The 22,560-nt window shown below is 50.3% G+C and overlaps 1 protein-coding gene across 1 annotated transcript in view; it reads left to right on the top strand.

Annotated features, from left to right (window-relative positions):
- The first annotated feature begins 11,017 nt into the window (after positions 1–11,017).
- Positions 11,018–22,560, top strand: part of SEMA4B (semaphorin 4B) — a 40,119-nt gene continuing 28,576 nt past the window's right edge. The window contains exon 1 of the mRNA XM_086711573.1: positions 11,018–11,154. The gene's annotated coding sequence lies outside the window, so the exon portion shown is untranslated. The remainder of the gene's footprint in view (positions 11,155–22,560) is intronic.

Consider the following 22,560-nt stretch of genomic DNA (forward strand, 5'->3'; position numbering starts at 1 on the left):
AAAGAGAACAGTTTTCTAGTGAAAGGAGCAGTCTTCATATATAAATATGTTGTTTTAAGATGCAGCAATCGTGACATTTCTAGAGGACAATCTGGCAGCATGCATCAGAAGCCTTAAAAATAGGGGTGCCTGGTGGCTCAGTGGGTTAAGCGTCCGACTTTGGCTCAGATCACAATCTCGTGGTCTGTGAGTCTGAGCCCCACGTCAGGTTCTGTGCTGACAGCTCAGAGCCTGGAGCCTGCTTTGGATTCTGTGTCTCCCTCTCTCTCTGCCCCTCCCCTGTTTGCACTCTGTCTCTCTCTCTAAAAATAAAAGCATAAAAAAAAATCTTTTCAAAGAAAGAAAAAAGAAAATCTTGGGGCACCTGGGTGGCTCAGTCAGTGAAGCATCTGACTTCAGCGCAGTCATGATCTCACGGTTCGTGGGTTGGAGCCCCATCAGGCTCTGTGCTGACAGCTCAGAGCCTGGAGCCTGCTTTGGATTCTGTGCCTCCCTCTATCTCTGCTCCTCCCCTGCTCATGCTCTGTCTCTCTTTCAAAAATAAATAAACATTAAAAAAATAAAAATATATAGATCTTTCAGGGGCACCTGGCCAGCTCAGTTGGAGGTGCATGGGGCTCATGATGTTGGGGGTCTTGAGTTCAAGCCCCACACTGGGGGTAGAGATTACTTTTTTTTTAAGTTTATTTATTTATTGGGGGGAGGGGCAGAGAGAGAGAGAGAGAGAGGGAGAGAGAATTTCCAGCAGGCTTTGCACTGTCAGCAGAGCCTGACTCAGGGCTCAAATCCACAAACCGTGAAATCATGACCTGAGCCCAAATCAAGAGTCAGACACTTAACCAACTGAGCCACCCAGGCGTCCCAGGGGTGGAGATGACTTAAAGAAAAAAAAAAAAAATAGACCTTTTGATTCCACTGTCCACTGAGACGAATTTATCTTGAGAAAATAAAACAAGTGAATAAAGGTAGAATTTTGTTGCTCATGACGAAAAATTAAAAACAGCCTACATGTCTAGCGAGAGGGGATTAAACAAATCATAGAATGCTTTGTTTGTCTCACTATGTCCAGACAAAAAATGCTGTAAATTGTCCAATGAAATGTTGTATAGAAAAGAGCGATGCGTATCTAAAAGTCTATATATTCTATGATCTTGTTGTTGAAAAAAGCCTGAAAGTATATACTCTATACATTGAAAATATGAACAAACAAATGCCAGAATATGAGTAGTAGTTATTAACTCTAGGGAATGGAGATATGAATTTTTTGTATGCTAATTTTTCTACAAAAGAATATGATTAAGTAACAAAAGCCAAAGGTTATTTAGATGTGTCTTTAGCTACTTTTTCTTTTCTATCAATGCTCAAAGTAATCTGCTCAACTCTAGAGGGACCTGGGACCGGTGGCCAGGAGTCAGGAAACCTTTGTTGTGTTGTGTGGGACCTTTAGCAAGCTATCAGGAGTGAGAGGGTATTTGTACCCACTTTTTACTAATGGACACAGATACATAGAAAGGACCCACTCTGTGTCCAAGAGCCCACAGCTCATGGTCCCAGAACTGGATTGGGATTTTGAACACAGATTTCCTTCCTTCCTCCCTTCCTTCCTTCCTTCCTTCCTTCCTTCCTTCCTTCCTTCCTTCCTTCCTTCCTCTTCCTTCCTTCCTTCCTTCCTTCCTTCCTTCATCCCTCCCCTCCCTCTCTCTCTTTCTTTTTAAGTAGGTTTCATGCCCTACTTGGAGCCAAATACAGGGCTTGAACCCACAAACCGTGAGATTATGACCTGAGCCAAAACTGAGTTGGATGCTTAACCAACTGAGCCATCCAGGCGCCCATAAAGTATTTTTAAGCAATCTCTACACCCATTGTGGGGGCTTGAACTCCTGACCCCGAGATCAAGAGTCGCATCCTCCACGGACGGAGCCAGCCAGGCTCCCCTGAACACAGGTTTTCTGATTCCTGGTCCAGGATCTTCTATACTACATGACAGCCACCACTGCCCGAGCCTCATCGCTAAATGACAGGGTTAGAATACAGTCCTTCTCCCCGAAAATATTCAATGTCCACAGGAAACTGCCTCCCTGCCCCCATCATGCCTGATGCATCACAGGCCCAAGCAGTTGGTGTGTGTGCCCTGTTGGTCGGATGCCAGCCTTCGGCAGGCTGGCGGGACTCCAGGCCGGAGTTTGGAGAACTCTGGTCTGCCCATGGCCATCTCGAGGGGGAGGAAGGGCTTTCTGGCCGGCTGCCTTGCAGAACCGGGCAAGAACTGCCCGCGAAGGCTGGCGGAGGGCCGGGAACTCGTTGTCTTCCCTTTAAACAGACACAGGCTGTCTGTTGAGATGCTGGAAACATCTGACCTTTTGCAGAGCATCTCAAGAGTTGTCAGGGAGGGCCAGAGGGAGGTCCCTCCCTTTCTGTAAATGCCTTAACCCTTTGAACACGGCACTGAACGACAACAGAGAAACAGATCCGTCTTCAAGGAACTGGAAGGATTTGTTGCACCTGTTTTCCTTTTGGGGGGTCAGTAATGGGCAGATCACCCCTGGAGACGTAGACATGTGGCCCATTTTCTCAGTTCCTGGTCTCGGGGACAAGAGGCCCAGGGAGAGGAGAGGTGTTGAAAGGGGGAACAGGCAGCCCCACAAGCTCAGGGCAAAAGGCCCCCTGGAGGCCCCCACGCCCCACGTGAGAACAGGAGCAGTTCTGCACTTTTTTTTTAATTAAAAAGAATTTTTTTAACGTTTATTTATTTTTGAGGGTGGGGGGGAAGGGCAGAGAGAGAGGCCTGAGCCGTTTGCACAGAGCCCGACGTGGGGCTTGAACGCACGAACCGTGAGATCATGACCTGAGCCAAAGTCGGACGCTTAACCGACTGAGACACCCAGGCACTCCGGTTCTGTCCCCCCTATGACTGGCTAATGTATTCCTTCCTCATCCTACAGAGGTTTGTAGGGGGGCCGCCATGTGCCAGGCACTGTATGAGGCTCTGGTGACACCGGCACACCCAGATCGGTATGCCCCATGCTTGTTTCATGGGGGAGTAGACTGTGAACAAACAGTGCCAAGCACAATTGCCAAACACAGCAGATAAGTGCTGGGAGAAACAGATCAGCAGAGCGGGACGGGGGAGGGGGGCGGGGGGGGGGAGCGGATTTAATCCCATCTGATGGGCAGATTTTATTTAGGGAGGTCTGGGGAGCTTTTCCGGAGGAGAGGATGTGAGCAGGGGTCAAAGCTTTGCCACTTGAAGTTGAGCACAATGAAGAGCCTTCCCACCCCAGACCTGCAGTACCTAAACCCGCGTTTTAACACGAATTCTCCCACATGATCTGTGCACACACTAAAGCAGTGCTAAGGGTTGAACGAGGAGTTACCAGTCTAGGTCCAGCTGGAGACCAGAAGAGAACCTTCTAGGTAAGAGCCCTGGGGTGGGAAGGGGCTCACAGCGCAATGTGGAAGTCAGGGAGTATTTGTGTGTGTGTGTGTGTGTGTGTGTGTGTATTTATTTTTTTAAATGGGAGAGATTTGGGCATACTGAAAAGCTTTTAGGAACAAACCAGTGGAGAGAGTGGGCGTGGGACACAAAGAACAGGGGAGGGGGTGCCGGGAGGAGGAGCATTTCCTATAGGGCAGCTTGTCAATCTCAGCTGTCAGCTGAGGTCACCCAGGAGCTTGAGACAAGACTGATGTGGACCTGCCCCCAAGGAGTCATATTTAAATGGTCTGCAGGTGGGGTGCCTGGCTGGCTCAGTGGGTAAAGCATATGACTCTTGATCTTGGGGTCTTGAGTTTAAGCTCTTATGTTGGCCGTAAAGCTTACTTTAGATAGATAGATAATAGAAATATAGATAGATAGACAAACACATAGATAGATAGATAGATAGATAGATGAAAGAAAAAGAAAGAAAGAAAGAAAGAAAGAAAGAAAGAAAGAAAGAAAGAAAGAAAGGTTATAAATAGAAAGATAGAAAGATAGATAGATAGATAGATAGATAGATAGATAGATAGATAGGCAGATAGATAATAGATGATATGTAGGCAGATAGATAGATAGGCAGACTGCAGGTGTAGCCAGCTTTCCAATGATGGCAAAGTGCAGCCAAGGTAGGGCTCCTCCGCAGTGGTGGGGTAAAGGCCAGGATAGAAAGTCCTGAAGAAGGTTGGAGGAAGAGGGAGCCTACCCAGTGTCCAGGAGGGCCCTTCAGCTGGTTTTCCCATTCAGGAAGGGCCTCAGCTTTAGACCTTGCATATTACGGTCGAGTGTATCTGTACCTATAGCCATTGGATTTGCGTGGTCGTGTTGAAAAGCACTGACTGTTGTGCCTGAACATTTAAAATAGCTGCAGTTTTCGTAACCTGGTTTTGGCGTGCTCTCTGTCCCAAGACCATCACCCTCTTCGTGAAAGTGGTCTGGGTCTTGCTCTCTGCAAATAGGAAAGAGATAAGGGAGACCCCCTCTGCTGACTTCTGTTTTGCACGTTGGAAGCAGGGGGAGGAGGGAGAGGTGTCGTTGTAGACGGCGGCACAGAGAAGTGAGCAGAGAACCCAGTAGGACAGCGGGCAGCGTGCACTTGCCCCTGGACTGGCAGCGGAGGCTCCCCTGTGAATGAAGCTCCTGGCTACCGCTCAGGAAGAGGTAGCAGGAAGGTAGGGTCCACAGCCGATGCAGGGCTTTGGCCCAGCAGTGAAAATATGGCAGCGAGGGAGCTTGGGGAAGGTTGTTGCAATGGTGAATCTAAGTTGGGTAGGGAGGGAATGGAAAAAGGGAAAGGCTAATGGGTCGGGAGAAGGCAGAGATGCTGGTGAGGTCCCAAAAAGGTGAGAGGGAGCGTGTTGAAGCAGAAAGTTGGAAGGAACAGAGATTGTGGCCAGGGAGAGAGATGCCTGGCTTTGGGATCTTGGTGATGGAGCTGTTATTGATGGTAAAAGGGAGGTGGTGTCGGGGTGAGGTGGGGGAGGTCCCTGGAGACCTGAGAAACCAGACGTAGGACGTATCTTCCATGTGGACGCCGAAGTCACCCAAGACAGAGACAGGGCTTTAGTTGGAAACAAGGATGGGGAGCCATGTGCCGAAGTGTCCAGCGACTACAAGGGAGCGGCCAATCTTAAGGAGGCAGCCAACCTTAAGGCTTTTGCCAGAGGTTGGAAGAGTGTGGTTCAGGAGGAGCACGGGGATGTGGTCGTAACATGTGTGAATGGAGTCCCACGTCCGGGGAGACCTGGGGAAGGTAGGGGAGGAGTGCAGGACGGAACATAGTCAAGAAGTAGGCCACTATGGGGATGCCAGTGAGCTGGAGAACAAAATCCATGAGGTTCAAGGTTTTTTGTCGAGGGCAGTTGTTCTCCAAGTGTGCTTCCTCTGCCTCCACCAGTGGCGTCACCTCATTACCTGGGAACTTATTAGATATGCAGATTTTCAGGTCCCACCCCAGGTCTACTGAATCAGCTGGGTGGGGCCCAGCAATCTGTGCTTCAACAAGCTTTCTCCTGATTTTGATAGAGGCTCAAGTTTGAGGCCCACGGGACTCTAGCTTTGGGAAACGTGGTTCCCTTGGCAGAAAAAAATAAAACTGAATTCCAAACCTAGCATCACATGAACAAAGCGGACCTCATATGGATTAAAAACCTAAATGTGTCCAGAAAACTCTGAAGTTAACAATGTAAAATGTTGAAGAATATGTTTGTGACCTTGGGGCAGGAATGAACTTCTTGAAATTTCAAAAGCAGAAACTGCAAAGAGAAAAGATGGATCAGTTCGATTAATCCCAATTAAAGATTTCTGCCCGATGATGGATACACTGACATGGTTAACAGGTGGCAAGTTTGGGAGAATATGTTTGTGACATCTAAAGCTGACCAGAGGGGGCGCCTGACTGGCTCAGTCAGTAGAGATGCAACTCTTGAACTTGGGGTTGTGGGTTCGAGCCCCATGTGGGGGTTAGAGATTACTTAAAAATAAAATCTGTAGGGGCGCCTGGGTGGCGCAGTCGGTTAAGCGTCTGACTTCAGCCAGGTCACGATCTCGCGATCCGTGAGTTCGAGACCCGCGTGGGGCTCTGGGCTGATGGCTCGGAGCCTGGAGCCTGTTTCCGATTCTGTGTCTCCCTCTCTCTCTGCCCCTCCCCCGTTCATGCTCTGTCTCTCTCTGTCCCAAAAATAAATTTAAAAAATGTGGAAAAAAATTAAAAAAAAATAATAAAATCTGTAAAGCTGACAAGGGACTAATGTCTAGATTCAGAATATGCCACAAACTTCTGCAAGTCAATAAGAAAAAGATGGGACTCAAATGGGGGAAAACAAAGATGTAAATAGGTGATTTACACAAGGAGAAATATAAAAGGCAATACACATAGAAGATGTTAAGATGTATTAGAAATCCAAGAAACACAGGGCCGCCTGGGTGGCTCAGTCGGTTAAGCGTCTGACTTTGGCTCAGGCTGTGATCTAAAGGTTTGTGAGTTCAACTCCTGTGTTAGGCTTTCCTGCTGTCAGTACAGAGCCTGCTTCAGATCCTCTGTCCCCCTCTCTCTGTCCTCCCTTGCTTGTGCTCTCTATCTCTCTCTCAAAAAACAAATAAATGTTAAAAATAAACAAGCAAGTAAATAAACATTAAAAAAAAAGAAATACAAATTAAAACAGTTGTTAGCAATGTTAGTCATAGGAGCCCATACCTCCTAAACTAAGAAACAACCCAAATACTCATCAATAGATGAAACAAACTAGTATTCATACAATAAATACTACTTAATGATATAAAAGAATGAATTACTGATACAACCCTGGACCTCTCGAAAATATTATGCTGAGTAGAAGCAGTCCCACACAAATGAGGACATACTGTATGGTCTCAGGGGTCCTCAGCTGGTGAGCTTGTGGAGAGGGTGGCCTGTGACCCCAGAGCAAGTCATACCCTATGAATGATGTCAAAGAAATTCTTGTAAGGTAGAGAAGTAAGAAGACATTCACTGTAGAGTTATTTTCAGGGTTGGGGAGTTTTAGACAATTTGGGTGTCCATTCCTGGGGACATACACAGATAAAAGGTGGATGGATACTTTGGGGTACCCTGCAGCAGCTAGGAGCAGTCGATTAGATGTACCCACAGCAGCATGGATGGGTCTGAGAAATAAAAAAACTAAGAAACTGAATGAGGTATATAACAAAATGTCATTTATGTAAATTAAAAATGCAAAACAATCCAAGTGGAAGTGAGCCAAAGACATGAATAGACATTTCACCAAAGCAGAGATATGGATAGCAAATTAGTAATGAAAAGGCATTCAACATCATCAGCCATCGGGAAAATGTAAATTAAAACCACAACGAGCTGTCACCATGCACCCATTAAAATGGCTGAAAAATAAAACAGTGATAACACCAAATGCTGGCAAGGATGTCGAAAAACTGGAACCTCTATACATTCCTGATGGGAATGTAACATGGTACAGCCACTCTGGAAAATAACGTGGTAATTTTTTATAAAACTAAACATACTTACCACAAGACAGTGGCAGCCTTGGAGCATATATCCCAAAGAAATGAAGTGTTCATACAAAACCTGTACGTGAACGTTCAAATCAGCTTTATTTGTAATAGCCCCAAACTGGAAGCAACCCAACTATCCTTCGGGGGGGGGGGGTGGATAGTTGCACCCTGGAATACCCATGCCATGGACTACTACTCAGCAAGAAAAAGGAAAGAACTATCCATATATAAAACAACCTGAATGTATTGTGAGGGCATTATGGTTGGTAAGAAAAGCCATTCTTAAAAGGTTTCATTTATATAACATTCTTGAAATGACAAAACTATACAGGTGGTGGAGAGATTAGTGGTTGCCAGGGCTCAGGGACCAAGTGGGGGAGGGCATGTGACTGTGAAGGGTGTGCTATGAAAGGAGATCCTCTGTGGTGCTGGAACAGTTCTGTATCTTGACTGTGGTGGTGACTACACAAAGGCATTCATGGGGCCGAATAGTGTAAAACTATGCACACGTACGCACACACACACAAATAAGATCATTATAATAGTTGGTGAGAACTGAATGGTAAGGTCTGTCATCTATTTAACAGTATTATATGGATGTCAGTTTCTTTGGTTTGGATCTTGTATACTACAGCTGTATAACATCACCATCGGGGGAAGTTGGGGGAAGTGTTCACAGGACCCTGTGTACTACTTTTGTCACTTTCTGTGAGTCTATGATCATTTCAAAATACGAAAGTTTCTTAAAAAGCATATGCATACCATTCTACAATACATTTTGCAAGAATGCATAGGAACAAAGGCATGTATATTAAACACCTTAGTAGCCTGCGGGGTGGGGAGGGGAGGGAGGGGGAGGAGGAGTGCAGCGGATAAAAGGAAATGAACAGCTACATTAATCAAGGGACCATGTGCTGACCAATGGGGACCTTGTGCTGGGAACCGAGGTGATTAACTCAGGGCTTTCTGCACCTGAGGTCCCACAGCCAGGAAAGGGAGTGGGAGCGGGGCAGGCGGATCACTAACATTAAAGATAAGGTCTTTTCTCAATGCATTAAAGATTTTTCCCTTTTTTTCATTAGAAGGCTGGAAGAAGATTGGAGATGAGGAGGCGGGGAAGGGGGATGGGGAGAAGGGGCAGAAAAGGGAGGAGGGAGAGGAAGTTAGAAGGGATGGTAGAGACAGAAAAGGAAGGGAGGGGAGGTGGTGGGGAGCATCCCTTTCCTGAGGGCTCAGGGCTGGTCTGGGGACCAAATGGGTCACCGTTGCCTAAGCCCTCTGGGGCTCTGAGGCCCCATGGGGGAGGCCTAGACTCCAGGAACTCCTCCCCTCCGCGCGGCCCTGGCTCAGCAGGATGCAAAGTGCTCTTGGTGCCGGTGGTGGGATTTTAGCACCTCCTCCTGCCCCGCCCCCCAGCTTGTTGGGAAGGCAGCGCTCATAAGACTAATGAACACGGTTTAAGGTCTTGCACAAATGAACTGCGCTACCTTCGCTATAAATGCAGCACGTTTTACTACTAGGTGGAGACTATGAGGAGGAAGGAAGAATACAAGACAAAAGGAAATTATTGAGGAAGTATATAGAGGTTTATTGACAAGGATGCTCATAGCACATTACTTACCAAAATGAACAAATTGGAAAGGAGATAGATACCCAGTAGTAGACCTGGTTAAAAATGTATGCTACATTCACAGGATAGAATACATTGAAAATAAAGCTATGTCGGGGCGCCTGGGTGGCTCAGTCGGTTAAGCGTCCCACTTCGGCTCAGGTCATGATTTCCCGGTTCGAGGGTTCGAGTCCGCATCGGGCTCTGTGCCCAGACAGCTCGGAGCCTGGAGCCTGCTTCAGATTCTGTGTCTCCCTCTCTCTCTGCCCCTCCCCCACTCACACTCTGTCTCTCTCCTTCAAAAATAAACATTTAAAAAATAAATAAAAATATGCAAGGATTTTTTTTTTTAATGTTAGAGAAAAGTGTGATATACTGTCATCCTAGGAGAAATCACAGAAGAGTATGCACGGAATAATCCTTTTACTAAAAGTTTTAAATGTAAACTATGCATAGAAAAGAGCTAGGACAGTCACCAAAATATGAACACCAGTAGACTTAAGATTTGTGCACTTTATTACATACAAATTAAATCTTTATTACATAGAAATTAAATCTGAGCCTGGGTGGCTCAGTTGATTGAGCGACCAACTCTTGATTCCGGTTCAGGTCATGATCCCAAGGGCATGGGATTGAACCCCGGGTCTGGCTCCGCAGGGCTGATCGGCAAGCCTGCTTGGGATTCCCTCTCTGTCTCCCTCTGCCCCTCTCCCCTACTTACACTCTCACTCTAAAACTTAAAAAAAAAAAAAAAAAAAAAAAAACTTCAGAAAATATTAACCCTGGTGGTCTCCGGGCAGGTGAAATTATGGGTATTTTTCATTGTGTTTCTGTTTTCCATCATTTTCGCAGTAAATATGTGTTCACTTTTGTAGACAGACAACAAAATAACCACTCTATCTTTTTATGGGGGGGAGCACTGTCGGCGGGAGTCCGGCCGTCCCTTTGAGGGAAGACAAGGGAAGAGGTCAGAGGAGCAGTGCGCAGGCACTTAGGCCTGGCCTGGCCTCACCTGAAGGGGGAAAGGCTGGCACTTGTCTTCCTGTTTCCCCATCCCCTTGACCAGCCGGCTCTGGCCGGCTCAGCCACTTACACTCCCAGAACTGGTTATTTCAGGAACCGCCCTGAGAACTGCTGTTGCTTTCCTGGAAGACAGGACAGCCAGGATGCAAGGGCTGGAGAGGGACGAGCCAAGGTCACTTGATAAATGCTGGATATTTATAACCGTATCTCTCACCCCTCCTGCAGATCTCGTTTCTTTTCGTTTCCCTTTCATAGCGTGGCCCAAGGCAGGTCAAGGGACGCTGCGAGCAGTATTTACCGCGGGCAGAGACGTGGGTGGTTTCGTGGAGGGTGGCTCTGCGCTGGGCTCTCACTTGCCTCTCGTTGGAAACAATACGGCCATTATTGAGAGCTGACCATGCGCCAGGTGTGTGCCTACATAAATGCACTTCTCACCACAACCCTGTGAGGTCTCTACGGTACTGATGCCCACTCAGAGAGGCTAAGGATCCCGTCCGAGGTAACACAGCCAGTTAGCTGGTAGTAGATCTAGGACCCCAACTCCCGCCCGTCGGTTTAGCTAGTGAGCCCGTCCCCGGCGGGGCCCAGGACAAGCGAGGCCTGGCTTCCCAAGGTCAGGGAGGGCGCAATTCCGCGGCCCCCGAAGCCCCCGCGGCCTCCTTGGGCTGACGAGCTGTAAGTAGAGGCATCCCGACCGGGGGAGACGGGTACAGCGGCGAGTCTAGAGTGACCGCCCCCGCCCTGGGGCGCGTGGCAGTGGCAGGGCCCCGCTGGGCAGCGGGCGATCCCCCGAGGGCGCCTCCGGACAGTTCCCATAAACAGGGGCGGGGCGGGGCGGGGCTTGGCCGCGGCCCCGCATTTCCGGGGACGCCGCGCGGGACGGAGGTGTTGGGGGGGGGGGTCACTCCGCGTCCGCGGGCAGTGCGTCGGCCCGGCCGGGCAGGAGGGGCGAGCCCGAGGGCGATTCGGGAAGAGGAGCCGCGGCACAGAGGTGGCCCTGCCGTGGGCGGTGGTCGCGCGGGGGCCGTGACCCTCGCAGGTAGACGCAGGGGGCGGGGCGGCGGGGAGCCGCGGGCCCGGGAGGGGGCGGGCCCGGGCGAGACCGAGAGGCCGCCGCCGCCCCCGCTTCCCGCCGGGCCCCTCTCCCGAGAGGGCGCCACCTGCACGCTCTGATGGGCACTGGCGCCGGCCACTGGGGGAGCGCGTTGCCATGGCAGCGCCGGAGGCTGGGCCCTCGTTCCCATGGCCACCCGGGGCCTTTGCGCGGAGGCTTTTTAATCGGTGTCTTACTCCTGCTCCCCTGCTCCCTGCTCCCAAATCTGGAATGGAAAGAGAGGCAGGCGCGCTGGCGGGAGGGAAGTCGTTTGGGATTTGGAAAAAGCCCGGGTCCCTCCTCAGAATGGAAGTCGTGGGGCCTTTGAGTTAGGGTTTTTGTCATGGCTGTTTCTGAGTGACACGTGGATGTGGGGGTTAGGAAGGAAAGACGGTTGGTTGGGATCCTGGAAATGAGGCGGCTCTGGTGGCCACTGTGCCGTCATTCTGGTCTGGCAAAAAGACCCAGGAGCTCTGGATCACCTGGGGAGGGTCGTGAGCCCACTGCTCACGTTTTCTAACACGAATGTGAGTAGGTAATTTGATTTCTGAGTCACAGGATTCTTGTAAGCGTCCAATGCCACAAGAGCGGTGAAGCTCGTGATTCAAAAAAAGTTATGTTTCCGATTGGTGCTTTATTTTTTTTTATTTTTATGTTTTTACGTTTTATTTATTTAAGTAATGTCTATACCCAACATGGGGCTGCAACTCATGACCCTGAGATCAGGAGTCACATGCTCCACCGACTGAGCCAGCCAGGCGCCCCCCATCCCCGTTGATGCTTTAGAACTGGAAGAGGTTTAGGAATCCATCTGATTCCATCTTCTCATTTTCATAAAAGAAACTGGACCCAGAGAAGTTAAACTACTTCCCCGGATGACAGTGGGTTGGGAAGGTCACCGTTTGAACCCAGTATCCTGACTTGCAGGCCCGTGGTTGTCGCCTTTGGTGGTTATTTTACCGAAGCTCGGGGAAATCTGGGATATGGGTCTTTGCAACCCAGGGCTCAAGCTTTTGTTGACAGGTGATCCAAACATGGACCACGGAGGCTGGAGCCTCGGGGAGAGTGGAAACAGCTGCTCTCCACCTCATGCATGTAGGTCCTGTGCCTTGGGCTCTTGTTTTAATGCGATATCTGACATGATTGCCTGAAATAAACCTCCAGGAGCCAAGCATTCAGCAGCTCTCCAAAATACCATGTCTTTTGAAGCCAACAAATCTGTTCAGACAGATGAGGAAGAAACCCTTTGGCTGCCCTAAAGCAGGGAAGTAAGACTTCCCACATCAGTGAGGTGCTTTTTCCTTTGAAAAGCCTGAGAGGAGGGTGGGAAAAGAGATCCAGGAAGGAACACTTGAATGAATCATTTGGAAGTGATTCGAGGCAGTCAGCTAGAGCAGAAAACTCATTTGTTCATTTATTAAACATTTACTGGGTACCCGCTCTTCTGAGCTCTGCGCTGGGGCTCGAGATTAAAAACCTGAGTTAGGCAGGCCTGGCCCCTACATTCAAAAAGCTTGTAGAAGAGGTGGCGAGAGAGGGATGCAATGTGCCGGTGAGCGTTTCACCACAGCACAGTGAGTGCCTTTTTGGAAAAGTGAGCACAGTGCAGCCCGAGCCCAGAGGGGCAGCTCCGGAAATCAGCTGAAAATATCCAGGAGTCTAGCCTGCGCCTCCTGGGAGCACTTCTGGGGCTCTGCCAAGGGGGCCCTGGCTGATACCTTTGTTGGGAGACAAAGGAAGGAGTGAGTGAAAGTGTCTGGACAAATGTGGACCAGGATGGGTATTCTCTGGAAAGAACAGTTTAAGGGATCCTGGTAAACTGTAAGCAATATGAAGGCAGCAACCATGTCAGTTTCCTTCAGTGTCGTCAGCGCTGACAAGTAGCACGTGCGCAAGAAATACTTTGTTGAGTGAACGAAAGAAGGAGGGAAGGGAAGAGGGAGAGAGGAGGAAGGGAAAGGGACAGTGGCTTATATTATCAAGAGGAGAATGGCTGTACCTTGAGACAAAACCCTGGTTGCAATTCTAACTATAGGTAGAACTTGGCTTCACGTGGGAATAGTTTGCCAAACAATTCGTGTCAAGGTTATAAAACTACTTCAAAATGAGATATAATTTCTTCTTACCTGATAAAGGCTGGTTTTGGAAGGTCCCTGTGTCTGCAGATTAGCACATCTCGTGGAAATGGTTCTTTTTTGTGTGCGGGGAGGGGGATTTTTTTATTATTATATTTTGTTTTATTTTAGAGAGAGAGAATATAAGCAGGGGATAGGGACAGAGAGAGAGAGAGAACCTTAAGCAGGCTCCATGCTCTGGGCAGAGCCCAGCACCGAGCTCGATCCCACGACCCTGGGATCATGACCTGAGTCAAAATCAAGAGTCGGAGGCTCAACCAGCTGAGCCACACAGGTGCCCCAAGGGAATAGCGATCTTTTTAAAATCAGAGGAAAGCTCTGATCCCTCTCACCAGAAACAGCGTTTCATTGTTGGGGTTCTCAGCTCCCTGAAGCCCACCCTTGGGGTTAAGGGGCCCCCCGCTCTGCTGCTCATAGGCTGTAATGAAAGAACTAAGGCAACACTTATAGAACAAGCTCCTGGGAAGATCAAGGTGGGTCTTGTTCTCATTCAGGGGGTTTATGGGGTCCCTGTGGAAAGCACAGCTGGGGGAGCTGGGGCAATGCCTACGCAGCTGGGTGGTCCAGGCCCCAGGCCCAGGGCCCTCAGAAGCCCTCCTCTGCTTGGGACAAGCTGGGCCCCCTGGGAGCCTCATAGCGTACTCCAGCCCAGGGCTTACTCACAATGCATCAGTGGTTTTGCCGGGGTCATGGGCCGGGTGACTGGTATGCAAGATAACTGTCCAAGCGCGGATCTTTGCTTTCTGTGATGCTGTCTCCTGACACCACTGCTTTAGGGTGTGGTGGGTGGGTCCACCTCCCTCCCCCCGGGCAAAGCAGGGCAATGGTTCGGCCTTTGGAACTGCAGGTAATCCGTGGAAGCCACGGGTCCATCCCGCATCACCCTGGTGGGCTTGCCTGCCTCGGTCCACCCTGCAGGAAGCACGGGAACCAAGAGCAAGGTCGTCTCTCTGGGGGATAACTGGGTGACCTGAGGCGACCGGGAGACCACAGGGGTCAAAGAACCCCTCATCTTTGGGAAGGGAGAGCCTTAGGCTTCTGGAAAGGAGGTTAGTTCCCTGGGGTGGAGGAAGGGCGCTGGCCCGGGCCGTTCTCTCCCTTCGTGGGCCGGTGGCCAGGAGTCTGGAGCCCAGAGTGGGATTCAAGGAGGAAGAACTTGGTTGCAAATGGGGAAATGGATTCCTGACTTCTTGGGATCTGGGGAAGGGAGGGGCCCCAGGCCTGACGAGTCAAACTGGAAACCAGACTTCCCTAGATCTTTAGAACATCTACCTCCCACCTATGAGTGGCCACAGTGGTTTCAGAGAAGGAGGGTCCCTGTGCCCCTTCCGGGTGGCAGGTACCAAGCGTCCCCCAGGCCCTCCGGGCCCCCTGTGTGAGCAGGCCCGCAGGCACAGGCACACAGCCCCTCCTGAACTTGTCTGGGGCAGGGCAGCGACAGTGGCAACTTCATGTTCTACCGTGTCAGGACTGGGACAGGTTGAGCCCTGCTGGTTGCACCACAGCCCTGTGAGGCAGGGGATCCCCTCCCAGGGAGTGGCCGACTCAGGCCCCAACAGGCCCCAGCGGGGCTGGCACCGGAGCGGGTGGCAGGCTTTTTGCCACAGCCGGCGCGGCCGGGGCCTGGGCTGGGCGGGCCAGTTCCTTCCCCCTTCGAGAGGTGCAGCCTCGGCTCTGGGCTTGCAGGAGGCAGCTGAGCCCCATGGGAGAGGCCAGAAAGGGGGTCCTCGGGCCTGGGCACATAAGGTGGTTAAAAGTGACCGAGGTCGTGCCAACTTTCAGGTAGAGCGAGGCGAGCTGCCCCCATAAGAGGCCTGGCTGTGTTCGCAGATTATTCACCGAGTGCCGCACTGCCGGTCACTCCGTGTGCTCGCTCTCCCGCCGAGCCCCCTGAGGTTCTATTAGTGCTCCCGTCTCACAGAGGAGGAAGCCGAGGTGCAGAGACGTCGGCGTGGGGTGTGGCCGTGCCCACAGCCCACAGGGTAACGGGTGGGGCCGAGATTCTCCTTGGGACAGAAGAGCTGGCGTGCTTGGCCACTGGGTTCTAGCACTTAACCGGAGCCAGAGAGACCCAGGCACCGGTGGAGGGGTCCGACTAGAGCGGGGAACGGCCACGGGCCCACCGGCATTTTTTGCCAGACTCTGGTTAAAGGCTGCCTAGGGGATCCGAAGGCAGTGTTGGCGCCCACCCTGTGAGTGGCCTCAGCCGCAGGGGCTGCGGCCCCCGGAGGACGCTCCCAGCCCCCAGGAGCTGGAGTCGTTGGCAGATTTGAAAGCACACGCAGGGTGTGCCGGCTGGTGTCGCTTCCTCATCCAAACGTATTGATGCCGCAGCTGAACCGCTGCCCAGCCCCCGGGGAGGTGCCCAGCCCCGGCAGGGGTGGGGGGAGGGGAAGCTGCAGCTGCAGGTTGGCACGAGAGGAGGGCCCAGGGCTACGAGGGGCTGGTGGCGGGGGGCCAAGGCCCCGGGGAGCTGGGCCGCAGCCAGTGCGTGGCTGTGAGGCCTGGCCGGGCGGCCTGCCAGCGGAACCCAGGACGGGGCGGAGCGCGGTGCCGCTCCGGGAGGGGCGGATGGGACCTCTGGGTTCAGGCTCCACTGGGCTTGGCGGGAGGCCCCTCCCCGTGGCCAGCAAACAAAGCAGTGACTCCCGGGGTAGAATTGTGGGAGCTGGAAAGCAAGGTTGCCCTGGGTGGGAATGAGAGCAGGCGGGCCTGGCCGCGGTGGGGGCGGGGGTGGGGGCCCCGGCGGGAGACGTCGGTGCCCGAGGTCATGGACCGCCTGCACCTGCGCAGGCGCCGTACCGGTAGATGATTAATGAACAGTGATTGCTGGGGAAGCCGGCTGTGCCCTGGGCTGACCACCCCACTGCCAGCGCTTGCCCTGTGCCTGCGGCCCCTGCCGTTTCCCTCTGTGCTGAGCGGGTTAGAGAGGCGGTGGGCACCTGGGTTCGTTCGCTTTGTGTTTTTACCCGGGCTTCCCTTTATTTCCTCCTTCTCTTGTAGCCTTTCTTATTTCTCTTCATTTTCTCCCTCTTCTGTCGCTCTTCTCACTTTGTTCTTCCCCCACTTGATCCTACAGGTGACTTGGGGTTTTTCTGAGAGAGGGGGAGAGAGAGAGAGAGAGAGAGAGAGAGAGAGAGAGACTCACTCTTAAGCAGGCTCTATGCCCAGTGTGGAGCCCAGCTCAGGGCTTGATCTCATGACTGTGAGATGATGACCTAAGCCAGAATCAAGCGTTGGACGCTTAACCCGACTGAGCCACCCAGGTGCCCCCCCCCCCCCCAGTTGTTTTGTTTAACCTTTTGGCCTCTTTGTGATTTTTTCCCCCATGAGAACAGGTGTAAGATATGAACTTACATACAGGAAAACACACACATCTTAAGTGTACAACTCAAAACATTTTAACATTTGTACACACTTAGGATACCGGCACCCAGCTTGAGACAGAGAATATTTGGGTCATCCCTAAAGTTTCCTCGTCTGCCTATACTAGGCACGTGCCCCCTTGTCCGAACATCTCTCACCATAGAGGAGTTTTGTTTGGCCCCTTTGTGTGTATTCCCATGCACAGTTTACCTTTCATTTGTGCATTTTTGTCCTTCTCGTGTATGTGTGTGTGTGTCTGTGTGCTAGAGAGTGGGCGAGAAAGGGAGAGATTGAGAGGGTGGGAGAAACACAGAAGCAGAGAGAAGGGACCAGGGTCAGGATGGGAAGAGGAAGGGCCAGGGCTGTGTGAGTGTGGATGGGGAAAGAGAGGTCCAGGCTTGACAACTTCATCTTGCTGGCAGTGGGCAGGGGTGGGGGGGGCCTACACAGAAGCATTGCTTTTCTCTTCTCTCTTTTTATGCTGTCTTTCCAAGCCGCCCCTGAGCTCTTTATAAACACTGATGTACTGGCCGAGAAAGACTTGCCTACGTCCAAGAGTGGCATAGGGGAGCAGGAGACACAGCGTTGGCTTGGGAACCACTCTTGAGCCCACAGGAAGTCAGCTCAAATGAGGTTTTTCTCAGTCCATCGTCCTCCTGTTTTTTTCCAGCCTGGGGAGAACAAATTAGCACGCTGACGGAAGACAGGGAAGCCCACGAGAGCCGAGGGTGGGGTGTGGATTGGAGGACACATCTCCGGGCCAAAGTTGGGCCCCTCATTTTGTCAGCCCTACCAGAGCGCCGTGCTAGGCGGTGGGGGTTCCAAAGACAAGACTGGTCACTCTCCCCAAGAGGCTTGCCACCCAGTTGGCATAAGACGTACTTGAAGCATTTCGGCAGCCGTGAGCAGGGCATAATTAACCACCCGGCGAGGCCTCGTTAGCCCCTGCCTCCTCTCCTCGGGGATGAGCAGAACAGGCAGACAACCCTTGTGTTGCCAAGACACTAGGGCAAACCAGCCTTGCTGCCATTGGGGAGCTAGTTGACACGGGGATTTGGGCACTCAACAAATACCAACTGAGCACGTGCCGCTGCCCAGGCCCCGTTCTGGGTTAGAATGGTAGGCAGACGGTAGAAGGAAATGCTGCGCCAAGGTAGTTGGTACCTTGATGTCAACAAGATTTCTTGCAATTTTTTTTCATAATACTCTTGTGGATACTACGGAGAAGTGGGGGCTAAGGAGGGCACTTAGGACACAGCTCTTTGTTCAGCCCTCAAAGGATGTTGATCAGTTTCACCCTGATAGAGGTTTGTAGTGGCGCTGGGCTCTGCTTTTGGCCCCATCTTACCCAGTTCCCACCCACCCCCAAAACTTCCAAAACACTAATACACAAACACCTGTAACCTTTCTTTTCTTTTCTTTTCTTTTAATTTATTTATTTTGAGAGAGAGAGTGAGAGAGCGAGCATGTGTGGGAGCACTCCGGGGGGAAGGACAGAGAGAGAGGGAGAGAGAGAATCCCAAACAAGCTCTGCACTGTCAGCACAAAGTCTGACATGGGGCTCGACCTCCCAAACTGTGAGATCATGACCTGAGCTGAAATCAAGAGTCAGATGCTTGACTGACTGAGCCGCCCAGGCGCCCCACACCTGTAACTTTTCTATATTAATGGTTAAAACTTTGTGACAGTTGCAGCCACACCGTTTCTAACACCCACCCATACACACACAGCACACTTATTTTTGCTGAATCATGTGAAAGTAGGTTGCAGACATCATGACACTTTACCTCTACAAAACCTCAGCAGGCCTTTCTGGAGGATGATAATATTCTCCTGAAACCACAATGCCTTTATCATCCCTAAGAAAGTGACCACTAGTGCCATAATATCTGACACACGGTGCTTTGTAACATTTTCCCGATTCTGTTTGGCGTTCTGTTTTTCTCTTTCAAGATCCCATCAGTTTCACATATTTCATGTGATTATCATGCCTTGTTAGTTTCTTTTTTTTTATTATTATTTAATTTTTTATTTGTCTTAATTTACATCCAAATTAGTGAGCCTAAAGTACAACAGTGATTTCAGGAGTAGATTCCTTAGTGCCCCTTCCCCATTTAGCCCATCCCCCCCTCCCAGGACCCCTCCAGTAACCCTCAGTTTGTTCTTCGTATTTATGAGTCTCTTCTGTTTTGTCCCCCTCCCTGTTTGTATATTACTTTTGCTTCCCTTCCCTTATGTTCATCTGTTTTGTCTCTTAAAGTCCTCACATGAGTGATTTTTGTCTTTCTCTGAACTGACTAATTTCACTTAGCATTATATCCTCCAGTTCCATCCATGTTGTTGCAAATGGCAGGATCTCATTCTTTTTCATCACCGAGTAGTGTTCCATTGTATATATACCACGTCTTTATCCGTTCATCAGTTGTTGGACATTTGGGCTCTTTCCATACTTGGGCTATTGCTGTTTTTTTGTTTGTTTTTGTTTTTAATTTTTTGTTTTAACGTTTATTTATTTTTGAGACAGAGAGACAGAGCATGAATGGGGGAGGGGCAGAGAGAGAGGGAGATGGAATCAGAAGCAGGCTCCAGGCTCTGAGCCATCAGCCCAGAGCCCGACGCAGGGCTCGAACTCACGGACTGCGAGATCGTGACCTGGGCCGAAGTTGGATGCTTAACTGACTGAGCCACCCAGGCGCCCCTCTTGGGCTATTGTTGATAGCACTGCTATAAACATTGGGGTGCATGTACCCCTTTGAATCAGCATTTTTTTATCCTTTGGATAAATTCCTAGTAGTGCAATTGCTGGGTCATAGAATAGTTCTATTTTTCATTTTTTGAGGAACCTCCATACTGTTTTCCAGAGGGGCTGCACCAGTTTGCATTCCCATGTCTTGTTAGTTTCTTTATCTAAAATAGTCCCCTTGTCTTTTTTGTCTTTCACCAGATTGACGTTATTTTTAAAACCTTTTTAAGTTTATTTTTTTTTTATTTTTTTTATTTTTTTTTCAACGTTTATTTTTTTTGGGGGGGGACAGAGAGAGACAGAGCATGAACGGGGGAGGGGCAGAGAGAGAGGGAGACACAGAATCGGAAACAGGCTCCAGGCTCCAAGCCATCAGCCCAGACCCTGACGCGGGGCTCGAACTCACGGACCGCGAGATCGTGACCTGGCTGAAGTCGGACGCTTAACCAACTGCGCCACCCAGGCGCCCCAAAACCTTTTTAAGTTTATTTTGAGAGAGACAGAGCACAAGCAAGGGAGGGGCAGAGAGAGGGGGGAAAGAGGATCTGAAGCAGGCTTCAGGCTCTGAGCTGTCAGCACAGAGTCCGACGCGGGGCTCGAACCCACGAACCATGAGATCATGACCTGAGCCGAAGTTGGACGCTTAACCGACTGAGCCACCTAGGTGCCCCTAAAAAAATTTTTTAAGGTTTATTTTTGAGAGAGAGAGAGTGCGTGTGTGTGAGCGAGCATGAGCGGGGGAGGGGCAGAGAGAGAAGGGGACAGAGGATCTGAAGCAGGCACTGAACTAACTGACAGCCGCAGGGCTGGAACTCATGAACCATGGGATCATGACCTGAGCCAAAGTCGGAAGCTCAACCAACTGAGCCCCCCAGGTGTCCCCAGACTGACCTTTTGGAAGAGTCCAACCTAGAATGTAGATGCTGGATGTATCATCAGTGTATCAGCATTGACCGATGTGCTCCGAGGACTGCTAATGTTTTGCATGTCTTACCGCATCATGCTGGGGGGGAAACTGTGTCAGCTAGTCGCCTTACTGGTGATGCTACTTTAGACCGCTTGGTTAGGATGGTGGCAGCCAGTGCTGTCCCTCAGAGATCCGATTTCCCTTCCGTAATTAGTAAAGTCGCTGTTACGACAGACTTTGAGACCTTGTTAACCCGCGGTTTCCTAACAATCTTCCACCCGATGGCTTAGCATCCATTGATTACCTTCGCTTGAATCAAGATTTTTCTGAAGTCTATTCTTCTTCATCAGCTAACATTCCTTTGTAAAGACAAGCTTCCTTTCTTTTTCTCTCTGTGTGTTTTCCTCAGTTTCATTGTGGACTAATGGATTGTTTTCTTTTGATGCATTAGAACCCATTACTTCAGTATGCTTTTTGATTTTCAGATTATCTCAAGTTTAGTCATCAAGCGGGGTCAAAGTTTTTTTGACGCTATCCCATTAATCTTTAATAACTTCCTTGCTTTCTAGCCCAACGAAATGTCCCTTGTACTTTCCCATTCATTTCCCCAAGGAGTCCCGGTACCTTTTATAAATGAGTGTTATTTAGGAACCAGGAGCTGGGTGCTAGGATTGCTCACCCAACATATTTTTTTAAGATTTTATTTTTAAGTAATGTCTACACCCAGCATGGGGGTTGAACTTACAACCCCAAGATCAAGAACCTCATGTTCCACCAAATGAGCCAGCCAGGCATCACGACACCCAATATTTTTTATCAATGACTTGAATAAAGGCTAAGAAGTTATTATCAAATTTACAGATGATTCCGAACTGAAAAGAGAAGCCAAATGTGTGATAACAGAATTAATGCTCAAGATGACCTCAATAGGAAGAAATCTGGACCAGAACCAGTAGATTCAAAGAGATCAATGTGGGTCGCCTGGGTGGCTCGGTCGTCTGGCTCAGCGTCTGGCTCAGGTCGTGATCTTGCACTTCCTGAGTTCGAGCCCTCCATCAGGCTCTGCGCCAACAGTGTAGAGACTGCTTGGGATTCTCTTTCTCTCTCCTTCTCTCTCGGTCCCTCCCCTGCTCGTGCTCTCTCTCTAAATAAATAAATAAACAAACTTTAAAAAAAAATTAAAGGAGAGGCGCCTGGGTGACTCAGTCGGTTAAGCATCCAACTTCAGCTCAGGTCATGATCTCCCGGTTCGTGAGTTTGAGCCCCACGTCGGGCTCTGTGCTGACGGCTCGGAGCCTGGAGCCTGCTTCAGATTCCGTGTCTCCCCCTTTCTCTCTGCCCCTGCCCTGTTCACACTCTTGTCTCTCTCTCTCTCTCTCTCTCAAAAATAAATAAACCTTAAAAAAATTTTTTTAAACAATTAAAGGAGATCCATATGAAGTCCTGTGCTTAGGTTGAAAATGTTAAATTGCGTAATTTGAGGTTTGGGGGGAACTCTTTACTAGAGCAAAGTTGATATCAAAAAAGTAGCTCTGGTGGTTCGTTGACATGAGCCAGCAGTATTCTGTGACTCTTAGGTCATATTCATTCATTCATTCATGTAGCCACATGACTTACTGAGGGTCTCCCATATGCGCGGCACTGCTTGGGCCGTGTTAGTTAATTACTAGCTCAATAAGCAAAACCGCTGCCTTCCTCAGGCAACATTCTTGGTGCTGGGGAGTGGGGGCAGCTGAGGATTCCAGACAATGAGGCAACACTAAACAAGAGTGATCAGCGCTTTGGAAAAAAAAATCTCAGGGTCAAGGGAATCTGGGGAGAAGTTCAGATTCTTCCAAGAAGGTGATCTTTGAACAAAGATGTGAAGGAAGCAAGGGACTCAGTCACTGGCTGTCTGGGGGAAGAGTGTTCCAGGCAGAGGGAGTAGCCAGGGCCAAGGTCCTACCCTGAGTGCTTGGCCTGGGGGCGGGCCTGGCGTAGATGGTGGAGAGGTGGGGGTGAGGATGACACACGGCCTTGGAGACCACTGTTAAGTCTTGGGCTTTTCGTCTGAGCGAGACGGGGACTCACTGGAGGGTGTCGAGCAGAGGAGTGCCATGACCTGACTGTGGTTTCGAAAGACTCACTCTCGTTGCTGAGTTGAGAACAGGTTGCAGGGGAACCAGGGTGGAAGCAGAGGCAGCCATTAGGAGGACCTCAGA

Source organism: Puma concolor, chromosome B3 (genome assembly GCF_028749965.1).
Source record: "Puma concolor isolate L17-30 chromosome B3, mPumCon1.1.hap2, whole genome shotgun sequence".
Classification (NCBI taxonomy): Eukaryota; Metazoa; Chordata; class Mammalia; order Carnivora; family Felidae; genus Puma; species Puma concolor.